This window comes from Triticum urartu, chromosome 5A, assembly GCF_056163025.1.
Source record: "Triticum urartu cultivar PI428250 chromosome 5A, HENAU_Tu73, whole genome shotgun sequence".
NCBI classification, from domain to species: Eukaryota; Viridiplantae; Streptophyta; class Magnoliopsida; order Poales; family Poaceae; genus Triticum; species Triticum urartu.
In genome coordinates, this window is record NC_141877.1 from 230,430,815 (window position 1) to 230,446,488 (window position 15,674).

Here is a 15,674-nt window from a genome sequence, read left to right on the forward strand (position 1 = left end):
AGGCCACCATGCTCAAATTTTTCATACATGTCACTCTTGATTCATCGCAATCCCGTTACACCGCCGGAGGCATTCACATAGAGTCATATTTTGTTCTAAGTATCGAGTTGTAAGTATATAAAAGTGTGATGACCATCATTAGAGCATTGTCCCATGTGAGGAAAGGATGATGGAGACTATGATTCCCCCACAAGTCGGGATGAGACTCCGGACGAAAAATAAAAAAATAAGAGGCCATAAAAAAAGAGAAAAGAAGTCCCAAATAAAAAAATGAGAGAAAAAGAGAGAAGGGACAATGTTACTATCCTTTTTCCACACATGTGCTTCAAAGTAGCACCATGATCTTCATGATAGAGAGTCTCTTATTTTGTCACTTTCATATACTAGTGGGAATTTTTCATTATAGAACTTAGCTTGTATATTCCAATGATGGGCTTCCTCAAATGCCCTAGCTCTTCGTGAGCAAGCAAGTTGGATGCACACCCACTTAGTTTGTTTGATGAGCTTTCATATATTTATAGCTCTAGTGCATTTGTTGCATGGCAATCCCTACTCCTTGCATTGACATCAATCGGTGGGCATCTCCATAGCCCATTGATTAGTCGCGTCAATGTGATACTTTCTCCCTTTTTGTCCTCTCACACAACCTCAATCATCATATTCTATTCCACCCATAGTGCTATGTCCATGGCTCACGCTCATATATTGCGTAAAAGTTGAAAGAGTTTGAAAAGGCTAAGTATGAAACAATTGCTTGGCTTGTCATCAGGGTTGTGCATGATGGGAGCATTTTCTGTGACGAAAATGAAGCATGGACAAACTATATGATTTTGTAGGGATAAGTTTTCTTTGGCTATGGTATTTTGATAAGACATAATTGCTTGATTAGCATACTTGGAGTATTACTATTTTTATGTCAACAAAATAAACTTTTATCTTGAATCTTTCAGATCTAAACATTCATACCACAATAGAGAAAAATACATTGAAGAACATGCTAGAAAGCATTCCACATCAAAAGTTCTATTTTTATCATTTACCTACCCGAGGACGAGCAGGAATTAAGCTTGGGGATGCTTGATACGTCTCCAACGTATCTATTATTTTTTATTGTTTCATGCTATTATATTATCTGTTTTGGATGTTAATGGGCTTTATTTTACACTTTTATATTATTTTTGGGACTAGCCCATTAACCCAAGGCCCAATGCAAATTGCTGCTTTTTTGCCTATTTCAGTGTTTCGCGGAAAAAGGAATATCAAACGGAGTCCAAACGGAATGAAACCTTCGGGAGCGTGATTTTTGGAACAAACGTGATCCAGAGGAGTTGGAGTGGACATCAAGAAACGGACGAGGAGTCCACGAGGCAGGGGGCGCACCTACCCCCCTAGGCATGCCCTCCCCCCTCGTGGCTCAACCGACCTACTTCTTCCTCCTATATATGTTCACATACCCCGAAAACATCCAGGAGCACCACGAAACCCTATTTCCACCACCGCAACCTTCTGTACCCAAGAGATCCCATCTTGGGGCCTTTTCCGGAGCTCAGCCGGAGGGGCATTGATCATGGAGGGCCTCTACATCAACTCCATGGCCCCTCCGATGATGTGTGAGTATTTTACTTCAGACCTTTGGGTCCATAGTTATTAGCTAGATGGCTTCTTATCTCTCTTTGGATCTCAATACAAAGTTCTCCTCAATCTTCTTGGAGATCTATTCGATGTAACTCTTTTTGCAGTGTGTTTGTCGAGATCCGATGAATTGTGGGTTTATGATCAAGTCTATCTATGAACAATATTTGATTCTTCTCTGAAATCTTTTATGCATGATTGGTTATCTTTGCAAGTCTCTTCGAATTATCATTTTGGTTTGGCCTACTAGATTGATCGTTCTTGCAATGGGAGAAGTGCTTAGCTTTGGGTTCAATCTTGCGGTGCTCGATCCCAGTGACAGAAAGGGAAACGACACGTATTGTATTGTTGCCATCGAGGATAAAAAGATGGGGTTTATATCATATTGCTTGAGCTTATCCCTCTACATCATGTCATCTTACCTAAGGCGTTACTCTGTTCTTATGAACTTAATACTCTAGATGCATGCTGGATAGCGGTCGATGTGTGGAGTAATAGTAGTAGATGCAGGCAGTAGTTGGTCTACTTGTCACGGACGTGATGCCTATATACATGATCATGCCTAGATATTCTCATAATTATTTGCTTTTCAATTAATTGCTCGACAGTAATTCATTCACCCACCGTAATAGTTATGCTATCTTGACAGAAGCCACTAGTGAAACCTATGGCCCCGGGGACTATTCTCCATCATGTAAGTTTCCAATCTATTTTATTTTGCAATCTTTACTTTCAATCTATATCATAAAAATACCAAAAATATTTATCTTATCATTATTATCTCTATCAGATCTCACTCTCGTAAGAGACCGTGAAGGTATTGACAACCCCTTTATCGTGTTGGTTGCGAGGTTCTTATTTGTTTGTGTAGGTACGAGGGACTTGCGTGTGGCCTCCTACTGGATCGATACCTTGGTTCTCAAAAACTGAGGGAAATACTTACGCTACTTTGTTGCATCACCCTTTCCTCTTCAAGGGAAAACCAACGCGGTGCTCAAGAGGTAGCATCGGTTCCCCTTCTGTCACTAGGATCAAGCATCGTAAGATCGAACCCACTACAAAGCACCTCTTCCCATTGCAAGATAAATAGATCAAGTTGGCCAAACAAAACCAAAATATCGGAGAAGAAATACAAGGCTATAAGCAATCATGCATAAAAGAGATCAAAGAAACTCAAATACTTTCATGGATATAAAAAGATAGATCTGATCATAAACTTAAAGTTCATCGATCCCAACAAACACACTGCAAAAGAGTTACATCATATGGATCTCCAAGAGACCATTGTATTGAGAATCAAGAGAGAGAGAGAGGAAGCCATCTAGCTACTAACTACGGACCCGACGGTCTACAAAGAACTACTCATGCATCATCGGAGAGGCACCAATGGAGGTGGTGAACCCCATCTGAGATGGTGTCTAAATTGGATCTGGTGGTTCTGGACTCTACGACAGCTGGATGAATATTTCGTGAACTCCCCTAGGGTTTTGGGAATGTTGGGGTATTTATAGTGCAAAGAGACGGTCCGGGGGACACCCGAGGTGGACACAACCCATTAGGGTGCGCTTGGGCCTCCTAGCGTGCCCTGGTGGGTGTGCTCCCCTCGGGACACCCCCAGGCGCAGCCAAGGCGCATTGTGTTCCTTCTGTCCCATATAAAATCTCCGTAAAGTTTCACAGCATTTGGACTCCGTTTGATATTGATTTTTTGCGATGTAAAAAACCATGGAAAAAACAACAACTGGCACTTGGCACTGTGTCAATTGGTTAGTACCAAAAAATGATATAAAATTATTATAAAACATCCAAGATTGATAATATAACAACATGGAACAATCAAAAATTATAGATACATTGCAGACGTACCAGCATCCCCAAGCTTAACTCCTACTCGTCCTCGAGTAGGGAAGTGATAAAAGGAGATTTTTTTTTATGTGGAATGTTGCCTAACATGTCATATCATATTCTTTTCTTTATAGCATGGACATTTGGACTTTTATATTGTTCAAATCAATAGTCTAGTTTTGACATGATAATTTAGATACTCAAGCATATCAATAACCATCCATGTCTTTCAAAATATCAACGCTAAAATAAGCTATCCCTAGCCCATCATGCTCAATCATTGATCCATTCATGAAACACACTCGCATATTAGCTACACACAATACTTAAGTACGATCACATTTCCTCCTAGTTGGTGCATTTGTAAGAGAAGATGGAGACTCAAATTCAAAAATAAAAATTGCATAAAGTAAAAGAAAGGCCCTTCGTAGAGGGAATTAGGGATCTGTAGAGGTGCCAGAGCTCAAAGCGAAAAACTTAGAGATAAAAACATTTTGGGAGGTGTATCCATCCCACCAACGAAAACGACTTAGAGTCCCCAATATTTTCCATGCTTAGATATATCATATGCGGTTCCCAAACAAAAAATAAAGTTTATTCCTTTTTCCACCATACTTTCACTTTCCATGGCTAGCCGTATCCACGGTTGCCCTCCATACCAACACTTTCCAAGTAATTTATTATTTGACAACATAAAGTAAATTCATTTTTCATTTCGGGACTGGGCATCCCTAATACCTTTGCCTTACTCTCGTGCAATGACAAGTGAATAAACACTCATCTTGAGAATAACACATCTAGCATGGAAAATATTAGCCACCCCTCACCGCTCCGCGAGCGAAACGAACACACAAAAGAGAAGTTTATTTTTTTGAAAATTAGAGATGGCACATGCAAATTTGCTTAGAACGACAAAAGAATACTACATATAGGTAGATATAGTGGACTCATGTGGCAAAGCTGGGTTAAAGGTTTTTGGGTGCACAAGTAGAGATCATACTTAGTGCAAAATGAAGGCTAGCAAAAGATTGAGAAGCGACCAACCAAGAAACAAATAATCTCATAAGCAAGCATTAAGCATAATTAACACTGAATAATGCACCACAAGTAGGATATAATTTCATTGCATGACTATTGACTTTCGTGCTTGCATAGGGAATCACAGACCTTAACACCAATATTCTTACTAAAGCATAATTACTCACCAAGATGACTCACATATCACATCGTCATATCTCGAAACTATTACTAAGAATCAAGTTTATTTTGTCCAATGATCTTCATGAATGTTTTTATTATATCCTTCTTGGATATCTATCACTTTGGGAGTAATTTTTATGTGTTGCTTTTCATAAGCTCAAACAAATATAAGTGAATATCATGAGCATAATATTTCTTTCTTTCTCTAAAATTAATTTAAGTGAAGCAAGAGAGAATTTCTTGAAAATTTTACTACTCCCTCCGTTCACTTTTGTAAGCCATTTCAGACAACTCAAAATGGGTTGTTTTGTACATTGTCTGAAATGTCTTCAAGGTCTTATAAAAGTGAACAGAGGAAGTAACTCTCAAATAAATCTAAGTGAAGCAAGAGAGCATTTCTTCAAAAAAATACTAAGCACACTATGCTCAAAAAGATATAAGTGAAGCACTAGAGCAAGTCCATAGCTCATAAAAATTTAAGTGAAGCATAGAGAGCAATTCTAACAAGTCATGACATAATTTTGGCTCTCTCAAATAGGTGTGTCCAGCAAGGAATCAAGATTTAAAACACAAAATAAAACAAGCAAAGACTCATATCATACAAGATGCTCCAAGCAAAAAAGATAGTATGTGACGAAATAAAAATATAGCTTCGAGTAAAATACCGATGGTAGTTAGAAGAAAGAAGGGATGCCACTCAGGGGCATCCCCAAGCTTAGTTGGTTGCTCATCTTTGGATAACATCTTGGGATGCCGGGGCATCCCCAAGCTTAGGATCTTCTACTCCTTATTCCTTCATCCATCGTAAGATAACCCAAAACTTGAAAACTTCAATCACACAAAACTCAACAAAACCTTCGTGAGATCCGTTAGTATAAGAATAATAAATCACTACTATAAGTATTGTACCAAACCAATTCATATTTTGTTTTAGCATTATATCTACTGTATTCCAACTTTTCTATGGCAAAAACTCATCAAAAGAAACCATAGAGCCATCAAAATAAGCACACAACGCAAAGAAAACAGAATCTGTCAAAACAGAACAGTCTGTAGCAATCTGACTATTTCTAATACTTATGTAACTCCAAACATTCTGAAAAATTAGGCAAACCTGAGCAATTTGTATATTGATCTCCTGCAAGTGGAATGGGTATTTTATCGCTCTCTAGTAAAAAATGATAATTATTTTCACGAGCGCAAAATTTTCTGTTTTTTCAGCAAGATCAAACAACTATCACCCAAGAAGATCCTAAAGGCTTTACTTGGCACAAACACCAATTAAAACAGAAAAAACACAATCATAACAGTAGAATAATTGTGCTAACACTCAAAAATAGGAAGCAAAAAAGAAAAAATAAATTTTATTCATTGGGTTGCCTCCCAACAAGCGCTATAGTTTTACGCCCTTAGCTAGGCATAAAGCAAGGATCTAAGTTTTGTCATCCTTGTCCAACTCTTCAAGTAAACACTTAGAATCCTTCAAAGATTTAGCATAAAGATCTTCAATAACAATACTCCTAGGAATAAATTTAAAGATTTCATTCTTGCAAAAAGGATCTCTTATCACTTCAACAAAATCCGGGTGAACACTAATCATCTTAAGATCTTCTTTATTACTATTACAAGAAGTTGCACCCTTGTTCTTGGTAACGTGAGTAACTTTGCCAATCTTTGCGGGAGTTTTTTCGATAGTTTTAGCGAAAGCGAAAGCCGTGCTAAGATAACTAAAAATTTCTTCTAATTTATCGATCCGAGACAGGCTTTCTTCTATTCTTTCATGGATTACGGTACCCTTTGCTTTTAACAACTGAAAAATATCCCCCACTTTTGACCCAATATTGGCGGCTAAATTATGCATCTTTTTATCTATAATTTCCATATGATCTTCGGTGAGAATTTTCTTTTCAATAGCATCTAGTCTTTCCATAACATGCTCAAGAGTCAATGTTGTTTCATTAATCAGGAGAGGTGGTGAGCCCACTAAATTTCCCATAGCATTAAAAGCACCAAGATAAGGACACATCAAGAAATTTCCACCGGTAATCATATCAAGGACGAATCTATACCAAGTGGTGATGCCAACATAAAAACAACAAAGAAGAACAACGGTAGATTGCTTACGGATAGATCTATTATGAGCATTGCAAATCCTATACCAAGCATCCTGTAAATGTTCTCCTCCCCTTTGTTTAAAATTGAGAACCTCTTTCTCGGGAGTGCAAGCAATAGAGGAAGAACTACCCATAACGATAATAACGGCAAACAAGATTGCACAAAAAAACAGATCAGGCAAGAAAACGGTGAACGGAAAAGGAGGGGCGAATAAAACGGCAAATTTTGTGAAGTGGGGGAGAGGAAAACGAGAGGCAAATGGAAAATAATGTAAATTGCAAGGAGATGAGATTTGTGATTAGGAACCTGGTATATGTTGAAGATCCTCCCCGACAACGGCGCGAGAAATTCCTTTTGATGTCGCTTGAAGCTACGTTGGCATTTCCCCAAAGAGGAAGGGATGACACAACACAGTGGCAGTAGGTATTTCCCTCAGATATGAAACCAAGGTTATCGAACCAGTAGGAGAACCAAGCAACACAACGTAAACAGCACTTGCACACAAATAACAACTACTCGCAACGCGACATGTTAAAGGGGTTGTCAATCCCTTCCGGGGTACGCGCCTCAAGATAGGCAAACGGGCGTGAGGTAAATTTGTAGTAGATTGATAGATCGAACGCGGAATAAAATAAATTGCAGCAAGGTATTTTTGAATTTTTGGTTTAATAGATCTGAAAATAAATGCAAAGGAAAAGTAGATCGCAAAGGCAAATATATGAGAAAGAGACCAGGAGGTTGTAGGTTTCTGATGAGGACATGACTACCTTGGATAAGACCAAAAATATTGTATACATGCATATTTGTCAGGTGATTTCTAGTGCAAACTATTCAATAATCTATTTATGTTATCCAGAACAAAAATACTTCACACACTTTTGTGTTTTGTCTAATTCCACGTGTATGGGACATTTGTACAATCCACATATGAAGATAAGGGAAAATGAGAAGTTTAGGTTCTGTTCAAAAAGTCCTCTCGCGTCACTTTTGGGCCAAGAGAAGATAGAGTCCAAGTCTCTCACGTTCTGGATTCAGATTCGGACAGCACATACATACCTGACTCAAAATGTCAACAACTTTTTCAAACGGACACCGAATTGGGTGATTCTTTTTTTGCTGGAAAGTATATTTCGTGCTCTTTCCAACCCATTTGGAATCACCTTCAAATTCGTCTGGGGCGTTGAGATATCGATGAAAAAATCTGACGTTGCAGCAAAATCCGAGTCAAACAACAAGTCCAAAGGTGTTGCACCACCTCCACTTGGGCCCATGAGCCTTGTATGACCTAGGGTTAGTTTTAGGCTGCCTTGGGACGTCCTTCCACCTCCTTGGCCGCCACCCCTTGCTCCTATATAAGTAGATCCATCTAGTAGCTTTTTCCTTGGGATTTGTTTAGTTAAAAGGTAGCCATTGCAACTTCGTGTACTTCGTTTGTGTCCAATGACCAGACCAAGACCGCTTACAGGAATATTCAGATTGCTTTATCATATTCTTGCTCATTTTTCGATTGCTTGCAGGAATAGACCTTCATGGTCAGGCTGACCGTGCTTCCGGCATTGTCGGTAACCTCAAGAGATTGGTTTAGCAATTGCTAAGGCACAACGGCGTGCATGTTTGTAGTCGGATCGTCAAAGTCGTCTCCACCAAATCGATAGTTATCATCTCATCGAAAGATCGGGACACCCCGCCTTTATCAAGTGGTATCAGTTTTCGGGTTGCTCGGTGAGAATTTCCAGTTTTTCCTAGATTAGATTTATTTTCTTACCTATTGTCCAAGAAAAAGCCACAAAAAAGTTAGATCTATTCACCCTTTGTCCAAGCCAGTCTGAGCCTTTGCAATTTTCTTTTCATTGCTTGCATAGTTGAATTATCGGTTGCATCATCGTGTCGAGTTGCTAGTCTTAGTGTCTAGTTCGTTTAGAGTTTCGAGTTCTGTTCACATTAATCACGCCGCCGCTGCATCGTTATCCCTTCCGCTTTCCATCACCCATCCATCAATTTCCACCACATGCTACCCATCATTCATTATCATAATCATAGTTGAGATCGTTCACATATTCGCTTGATCCAATCTGCATCTTATCTAGTTTGTTTTGGAAAGAGGGAGAGAGAAAAAAAGACAGAGAAAAAAATGAGAGAGAAAAAAGTAAAAAAAAAGTCAGAGAAAAAAAGAGAGAAAGAAAAAGAAAAAAATTGTGAGGAAAAATAAGAGAGAAGAAAAAAACAAAATTCCGGTCTATCTAGACTCAATCTCGTAGTTGAATTCGGATTGGAATCTGTTTTGTGCATTGTTCAGTAAAACAGGCATAACTTCCTCATACGAAGTCCGTTTTGGCTCCGCGAGTACTCAAATGAAAGCTCGCGACGAGCCGCATCTAAATATTTGGCACCTCAAAATTTGGCACCTCAAAATCGGCTTCTAAATAGGTCTTTTTTCCCTCCGAAGTTCACGAACATAGCTTATTCCAGTTTTTCAGACCAGTTTTAGAATTTTTTGACTCCTCATAGCAACTCGGAATTGAGTGATTCTTTTTGCGTTTGAAAGCTTGAGTCAACACCATTCTTGAAAAAAATTGGCACAAACTTTTCCGGAGGAAAGTTGGAGAGGAAGTTGTTGATATATCCTGCTTGGCTGTTGTTTCACATCATTATCTTTACGGCTATTGTGATCTTCACTTGTTATTTGCTGTCCAGAGCTACTTCATATCCTTTATTGATGCTAGTTGTGCTACGGCGTGACCTCATTAGTGTTCTAGGCTCGCGTATCTAGTCCGGTCTAGCCTAGGACCAGCATAGTACCGTCATTGAGCGTTTATTCAACATTGCATCTCTGAATTGATTATTGCTAATTTTTTGCTACCAAATATAGCCAACCCAGCTCCACATATTTCTACACGTGTATACGTATGTTCCCCTGGCAATCGCTTTACACAATCTTTGGAGTTATTTGACACCGTTGGTTGCCTGTCACCACCTGCCTCATGGTAAGAACTTGTAAGATATTGATATTTGCTTTACTGTGAGCACTTTACAACCACATTCTAGTAGTTCATAGGAACATTATTCTCGAATTTTGTTTCTTGTTTCTACTAATCATAACAGGTTCTGGAGATAGAAGTTCTTGGATGACGGACACATCTTCACCATCACGAGAGTTGGGACAACACACACATGCACATGGTCAGGTTATCTCTTTACTGTCATTTGAGGGTCGATTTAATCCTGCCATTTATCTAGCTTGGGAGCTTGAAGTAGAACAAGTTTTTACTCACCATGATTTTTCTGAACTTGAGAGAGTACGAGCTACCACTAGAGCATTTACTGGTTTTGCTTATGTTTGGTGGAGTGTACATTGTAAGAAAAACATTGATAACCAACCCACAACTTGAAAGTTTTGAAAGCTGTAATGAGACAACAATTTTTTCCTCCTTGCTATCGTCGTGAATTGCTTCACAAATTGGAACAATTAAAACAAGGCAATAAAACTGTTCATGCTTACTACCAAGAGTTCAAATCTTATATGCATCATTGTGACATGGAAGAATCTGAGGATGATACAATGAATAGATTTTTTTGGTGGTTTGAACCATGATATCCGTGCAAGATTTCAGTATATTCCTCATTGCATTACTGGTATGTATGTTCGTGCTTGTACCTTTGAGAGACATATACATGAGGATGCATTGGGTGACAACAACTACTACTATTCCAGTTCATGCTCACCACCGCCGGTTGATTCCTCCATCGTTGCACCTACTAGAGCAGCCCCACCTCGGATTGTGAGCGCGACATCATCTCAAGAGTATGGTACATTGTCATTGTTATTTAATTTTATTACTTGTTACCCGTTACAAATTACCTTATCACAAAACTATCTGTTACCGCTAATTTCAGTGCTTGCAGAGAATACCTTACTGAAAACCGCTTATCATTTCTTTCTGCTCCTCGTTGGGTTTGACACTCTTACTTATTCAAAGGATACGATAGATCCCCTATACTTGTGGGTCATCAGCGGGCGGCGGAGCCTTCGAGGTGGATGGATGAGCCGAAGGACCGGGTTTCTTCTTGGGCGCCATGGTCGATGGCGTCGTCGAAGATGAAGATGGTGAGGAAATCGACGCGCTGCACACGCCTTCGGGTTCGCGCCAGCGAGCCCCCTACCTGGCATGCCAAAGATGTCGCGGTAAACCATGACCACCTATGGGACCAAGAGGCCCCTTCCTGGTTTGGCAGGGGGCGACGCGTTGCACAAAGAGCAGACGAGCATGGGGCAGCACGTCAGAGATCACACAGGCAATTTTACCTAGGTTCGGGCCGCTGTGAGGCGTAAAACCCTACTCCTGCTTTTGTGGATTGATGGTGGAAAGGTGGTGGCGGAGCGTAGTACACTTGCCCGGTAGGGGTTGCCTCAAGGCAGCAGCGACTACGCGTGTATGAGTGGGTGAGTTATCCAACCTTCTAACCCCTTCTATGGTTGCCATGGGCCTCATTTTATAGATAAAGGGGTTACCACAGTGGCAAAGTACTCATTATGCACTGATAAGATAGAAAAAAGTGTTATCACACCTAACTCTGCGGGTTGATAGGGTGTATTAAATTCACCTCTCAATGTCACATTGTTGGTTGCCCGGCAAGGCTTGCCAGCTTTGTGCCTGCTCACTTGACACGTCGCAGGACGGGTGTCGTCTATGGGCTTCTCCTGTAGAAAATGGCTCCCATGTGGCGAATGGCTGCCACTTAATCAATTTGCGTCTTAACACCACACTGATTGACAACGTGGGTCGTGGTAGAGTGGTTGGTGAGGTGGTTTTGCTTCCGTGAGCCCCAGCAGGCCCTGCCGGGGTGCTTTGGTTGTCTGTTTCTGGGGGTGGCCTTGCCCCTTGCCGGGCTCGCCTGCCCAACAAGGGAGGCTTTTCTCTTGACGATATCCTGCTTCTCTGGTTTGATCTTGGTCCTTCTGATCTGCATGTTGGTCCTTCGAATCTCTTGGTCTCTTGCACTCTGATCTAGGCTGGTGCTCCAATCTTGTTCTGTGCCTGTGCACAGTCTGGGCAACAGACCCAGGGTTTGTTGCACCGACACGATACATCAAGATCGTGACATCTCAAGAACACGAGAGAGAGAGAGAGAGATTAAACACATATCTACTAGTACAAACCTTCAACCCCAAGGGTGGACTACTCCTCATCATGGTGGCCGCCGGGATGATGAAGATGGCAACCGGTGATGATTTCCCCCTCTAGCAGGGTGCCGAAACGGGGTCTATATTGGTTTTTCATGACTATAGAGTCTTGCGGCGGCGGAACTTCTAATCTAGGGTTACCTCGAGGGTTTTTTGGAACATTTGGGAATTTATAGGGCGAAGAGGCGGTGCGGGAGGCCACCAAGGTGGGCACAACCCACATGGGCGCGCCTGGGCCCCCAGGCGCGCCCTGGTGGGTTGTGCTCCCCTCGGAGCTCCCCTATGGTACTTATTTGGCCCACCGGGTGTCTTCTAGTCCAGAAAAAATCTCCAAAAAGTTTCGCTGTGTTAGGACTCCGTTTGGTATTGATTTTCTGTGATGTGAAAAACAAGCAAAAAACAGCAACTGGCACTAGGCACTATGTCAATAGGTTAGTCCCAAAAAATGATATAAAGTTGCTATAAAATGATTGTAAAACATCCAAGAATGATAATATAGCAGCATGAATACTTCATAAATTATAGATACGTTGGAGACGTATCAGCATCCCCAAGCTTCATTCCTACTCGTCCTTGAGTAGGTAAATGATAAAAGAAATAATTTATGAAGTGTGAATGCTAGCAAAGTGCAAAGTTTGATCAATGATAATTTCAATCACTTTTCCTAGCATCATAACGGCAATTCTTTCTCATAAAACTTTTCATGTTAAAGTAGCAACCAATTCACATGTTAAGGTTCAAACAATGAATTCTCTTGAAACTCAACAACCTATATTTTTAGTCACCAAACAATTGCAATTCAACTTATTCGACAGAGTCTAAGTAAGAGCTCCACATACTCAATCATCATATAGTTTTCCATGATTGCTACTACTCAAAGCATATTCTTAGGACAAATGGCATCCATCGAACACAGAGAAAGATAGGGGCTTAATATTTCGCCTCCCAACTCATTTATCATAGAGATAATTATCAACAATAATAAATCATGATCAAATATATTTGACTGGTCATATGTGCCTAGATATTTCCCCACCACATGATGCTTGCCAACTAGAGAATAACTGAGGTTGAAATGAGAATGCATACTATTGAATCTTTGCATAAAAGTAAATACTTAAAAGATAGGCCCTTCGCAGAGGGAAAAAGAGGTTGTCATGCGCTTTTTATTTGGATGCCCAAGCTCTTAATGCAAAGGAAAGTCACGTTATATTGCCCCTTATGATAGCAACCATTATTATGCAGTCCGTCGCTTTTATTACTTTGCCGTCACAAGTTCCTACAACGCTCAATTTTCCTTTATAGTAAAAGGTCAAACATATTTAGGAGCAATTTTTATTTCTTTATGCACCGATGACAACTTACTTGATGGATCTTATTCAATCCATATGTAGGTATGGTGGACACTCATGGCAAGAAACTGGATTTAAGGGGTTTTGTACACACAAGTAGTATCTCTACTTAGTACGATTTTTTGGCTAACAAAAATCTTAGGCAAACATCACATGTTGGAGGATCTATGACAATATAACTTCTATGCAAATATACACAACCATAACTCATTACGCTGTCTTCCTCGTCTAACTTCAACTAATTTTCTCAAGTTTGAAAATAATTAATGGGTATTCACAATCATAGAAGATGTCCAAGATAATATATTTGCGTGTTAAAGTTCTCTTCCTTATACTAATCATTCATGAATTGCTTGTATGACCAATATTGTGATTGTCAAGCTTCAAAAGATTTCACTTTATGAACCCAGTATGAAGCTACCACTAGGCATGATATGAACATATAGTTTCAACTTCATGATATTCAATTCATTCAACAATTTACTCATAGGATATAAGTGAAGCACAAGAGTAAATAACAAGCTACTCCAAAAAGATACAAGTGAAGATCAAGCGAGTAGTTATGTAAATGGGTAGCTATTTGAGGACTCTCTCATATTTAAAAGCTTCAGATCTAACTATTTTATTAAAACATCAAGCAAAACAAAATAAAATGACATTCCAACAATAGCACAAAGAAGCAAAAACCTAGGATCAACTGATACTAACCGATAATTCTTGATGAAGAAAGGTGGGATGCCTACCGGGGCATCCCCAAGCTTAGATGCTTGAGACTTCTTGAAATATTATCTTGGGATGCCTTGGGCATCCCCAAGCTTGAGCTTTTGTGTCTCCTTAATTCTTTCTATATCACGGTTTCCCTAAATCTTAAAAACTTCATCCACATAAAACTCAACAAGAGCTCGTGAGATAAGTTAGTATAAACCAATGCAAAAACCTTATCATTCTCTACAGTAGAAAATCAGTAAAATTAAAATTTATCATTGCATACTAAATGCATCTGCATATTTAATACTCCTCTCCTCCAATAGAATCATTAAACAAGCAAACATATGCAAACAATGCAACCATAACAGCAATCTGCCAAAAACAGTACAGTCTGTAAAGAATGCAAGAACATTCATACTTATGTAAATCCAAAAATTATAAAAATTGACCACACTGTAGAAAATTATCATACCTTATTGTGAAAAAAATTCAACATTTTATCACATTCTAACTTTTCTAGAGAATTTTCGCAACAGCAATAAACTTTCTGTTTTCAAACTGCAACATGTAGACTTGCAAAATAAGTATAGTAAAGGCTATCATTGCCACTTTTATTGAAATAAAAGATGCAAAACATTACTCTAAATAACATCAAGCAAATCCTAGTAAAATAAAATGACGCTCCAAGCAAAACTCATATCATATGACGAATGAAAACATAGCTCCAAGTGACGTTACCGATAATGTTGGAGACGAAAGAGGGGATGCCTTCCGGGGCATCCCCAAGCTTAGTTGCCTGGATATTCTTTGAATATTACCTTGGGGTGCCTTGGTAATCCCCAAGATTAGGGTCTTGTCACTCCTTATTCTCCTCATTTCGATATCTCACCCAAAACTTCAAAACTCCAATCACACAAAACTTAACGGAACTTCGTGAGATAGGTTAGTATGATAAAGACAAATCATTCACTATGGTACTGTCAAAGACAAGATTCATAATTTTTATCACACAATTCCTACTGTACCCTATCATTTCTACAATTTATATTGAGCAATATAAGCCATAGAAACTAGAAAACAAGCAAACTATGCATTGAAAACAGAATCTGTCAAAAACAGAACAGTCTGTAATGATCTGAATAACAACCATACTTTTGCTACTCCAAAAATTCTGAAAAATTAGTAAAACTTGTGAAATTTGTATATAAATATTTTTTCAGAAATAATCAGGATTTTATCACGCTTTGTAAAAAATTAAAATTATTTACTGGGTGCGAAAGTTTCTGTTTTTCAGCAAGATCAAATCAACTATCACCATAGGCCATCCCAAAGGTCTTCCATGGCACTTTATTGAAACGAAAGCTATAAAACATGATTACTATAGTAGCCTAATGTGAACACATAAAAATAGTAGGGGTAAATGTTGGGTTGTCTCCCAACAGGCACTTTTCTTTAATGCCTTTTAGCTAGGCATGATGATTTCAATGATGCTCACATAAAAGTAAAAGATTGAGACATAACGGGAGCATCATGAATCACATGACAATCACATTTAATCCTAACATGCTTCTATGCATAGGGATTTTGTGAGCAAACAAATTATGGGAGCAAGAATCAACTAGCATAGGAAGGCAAAACAAG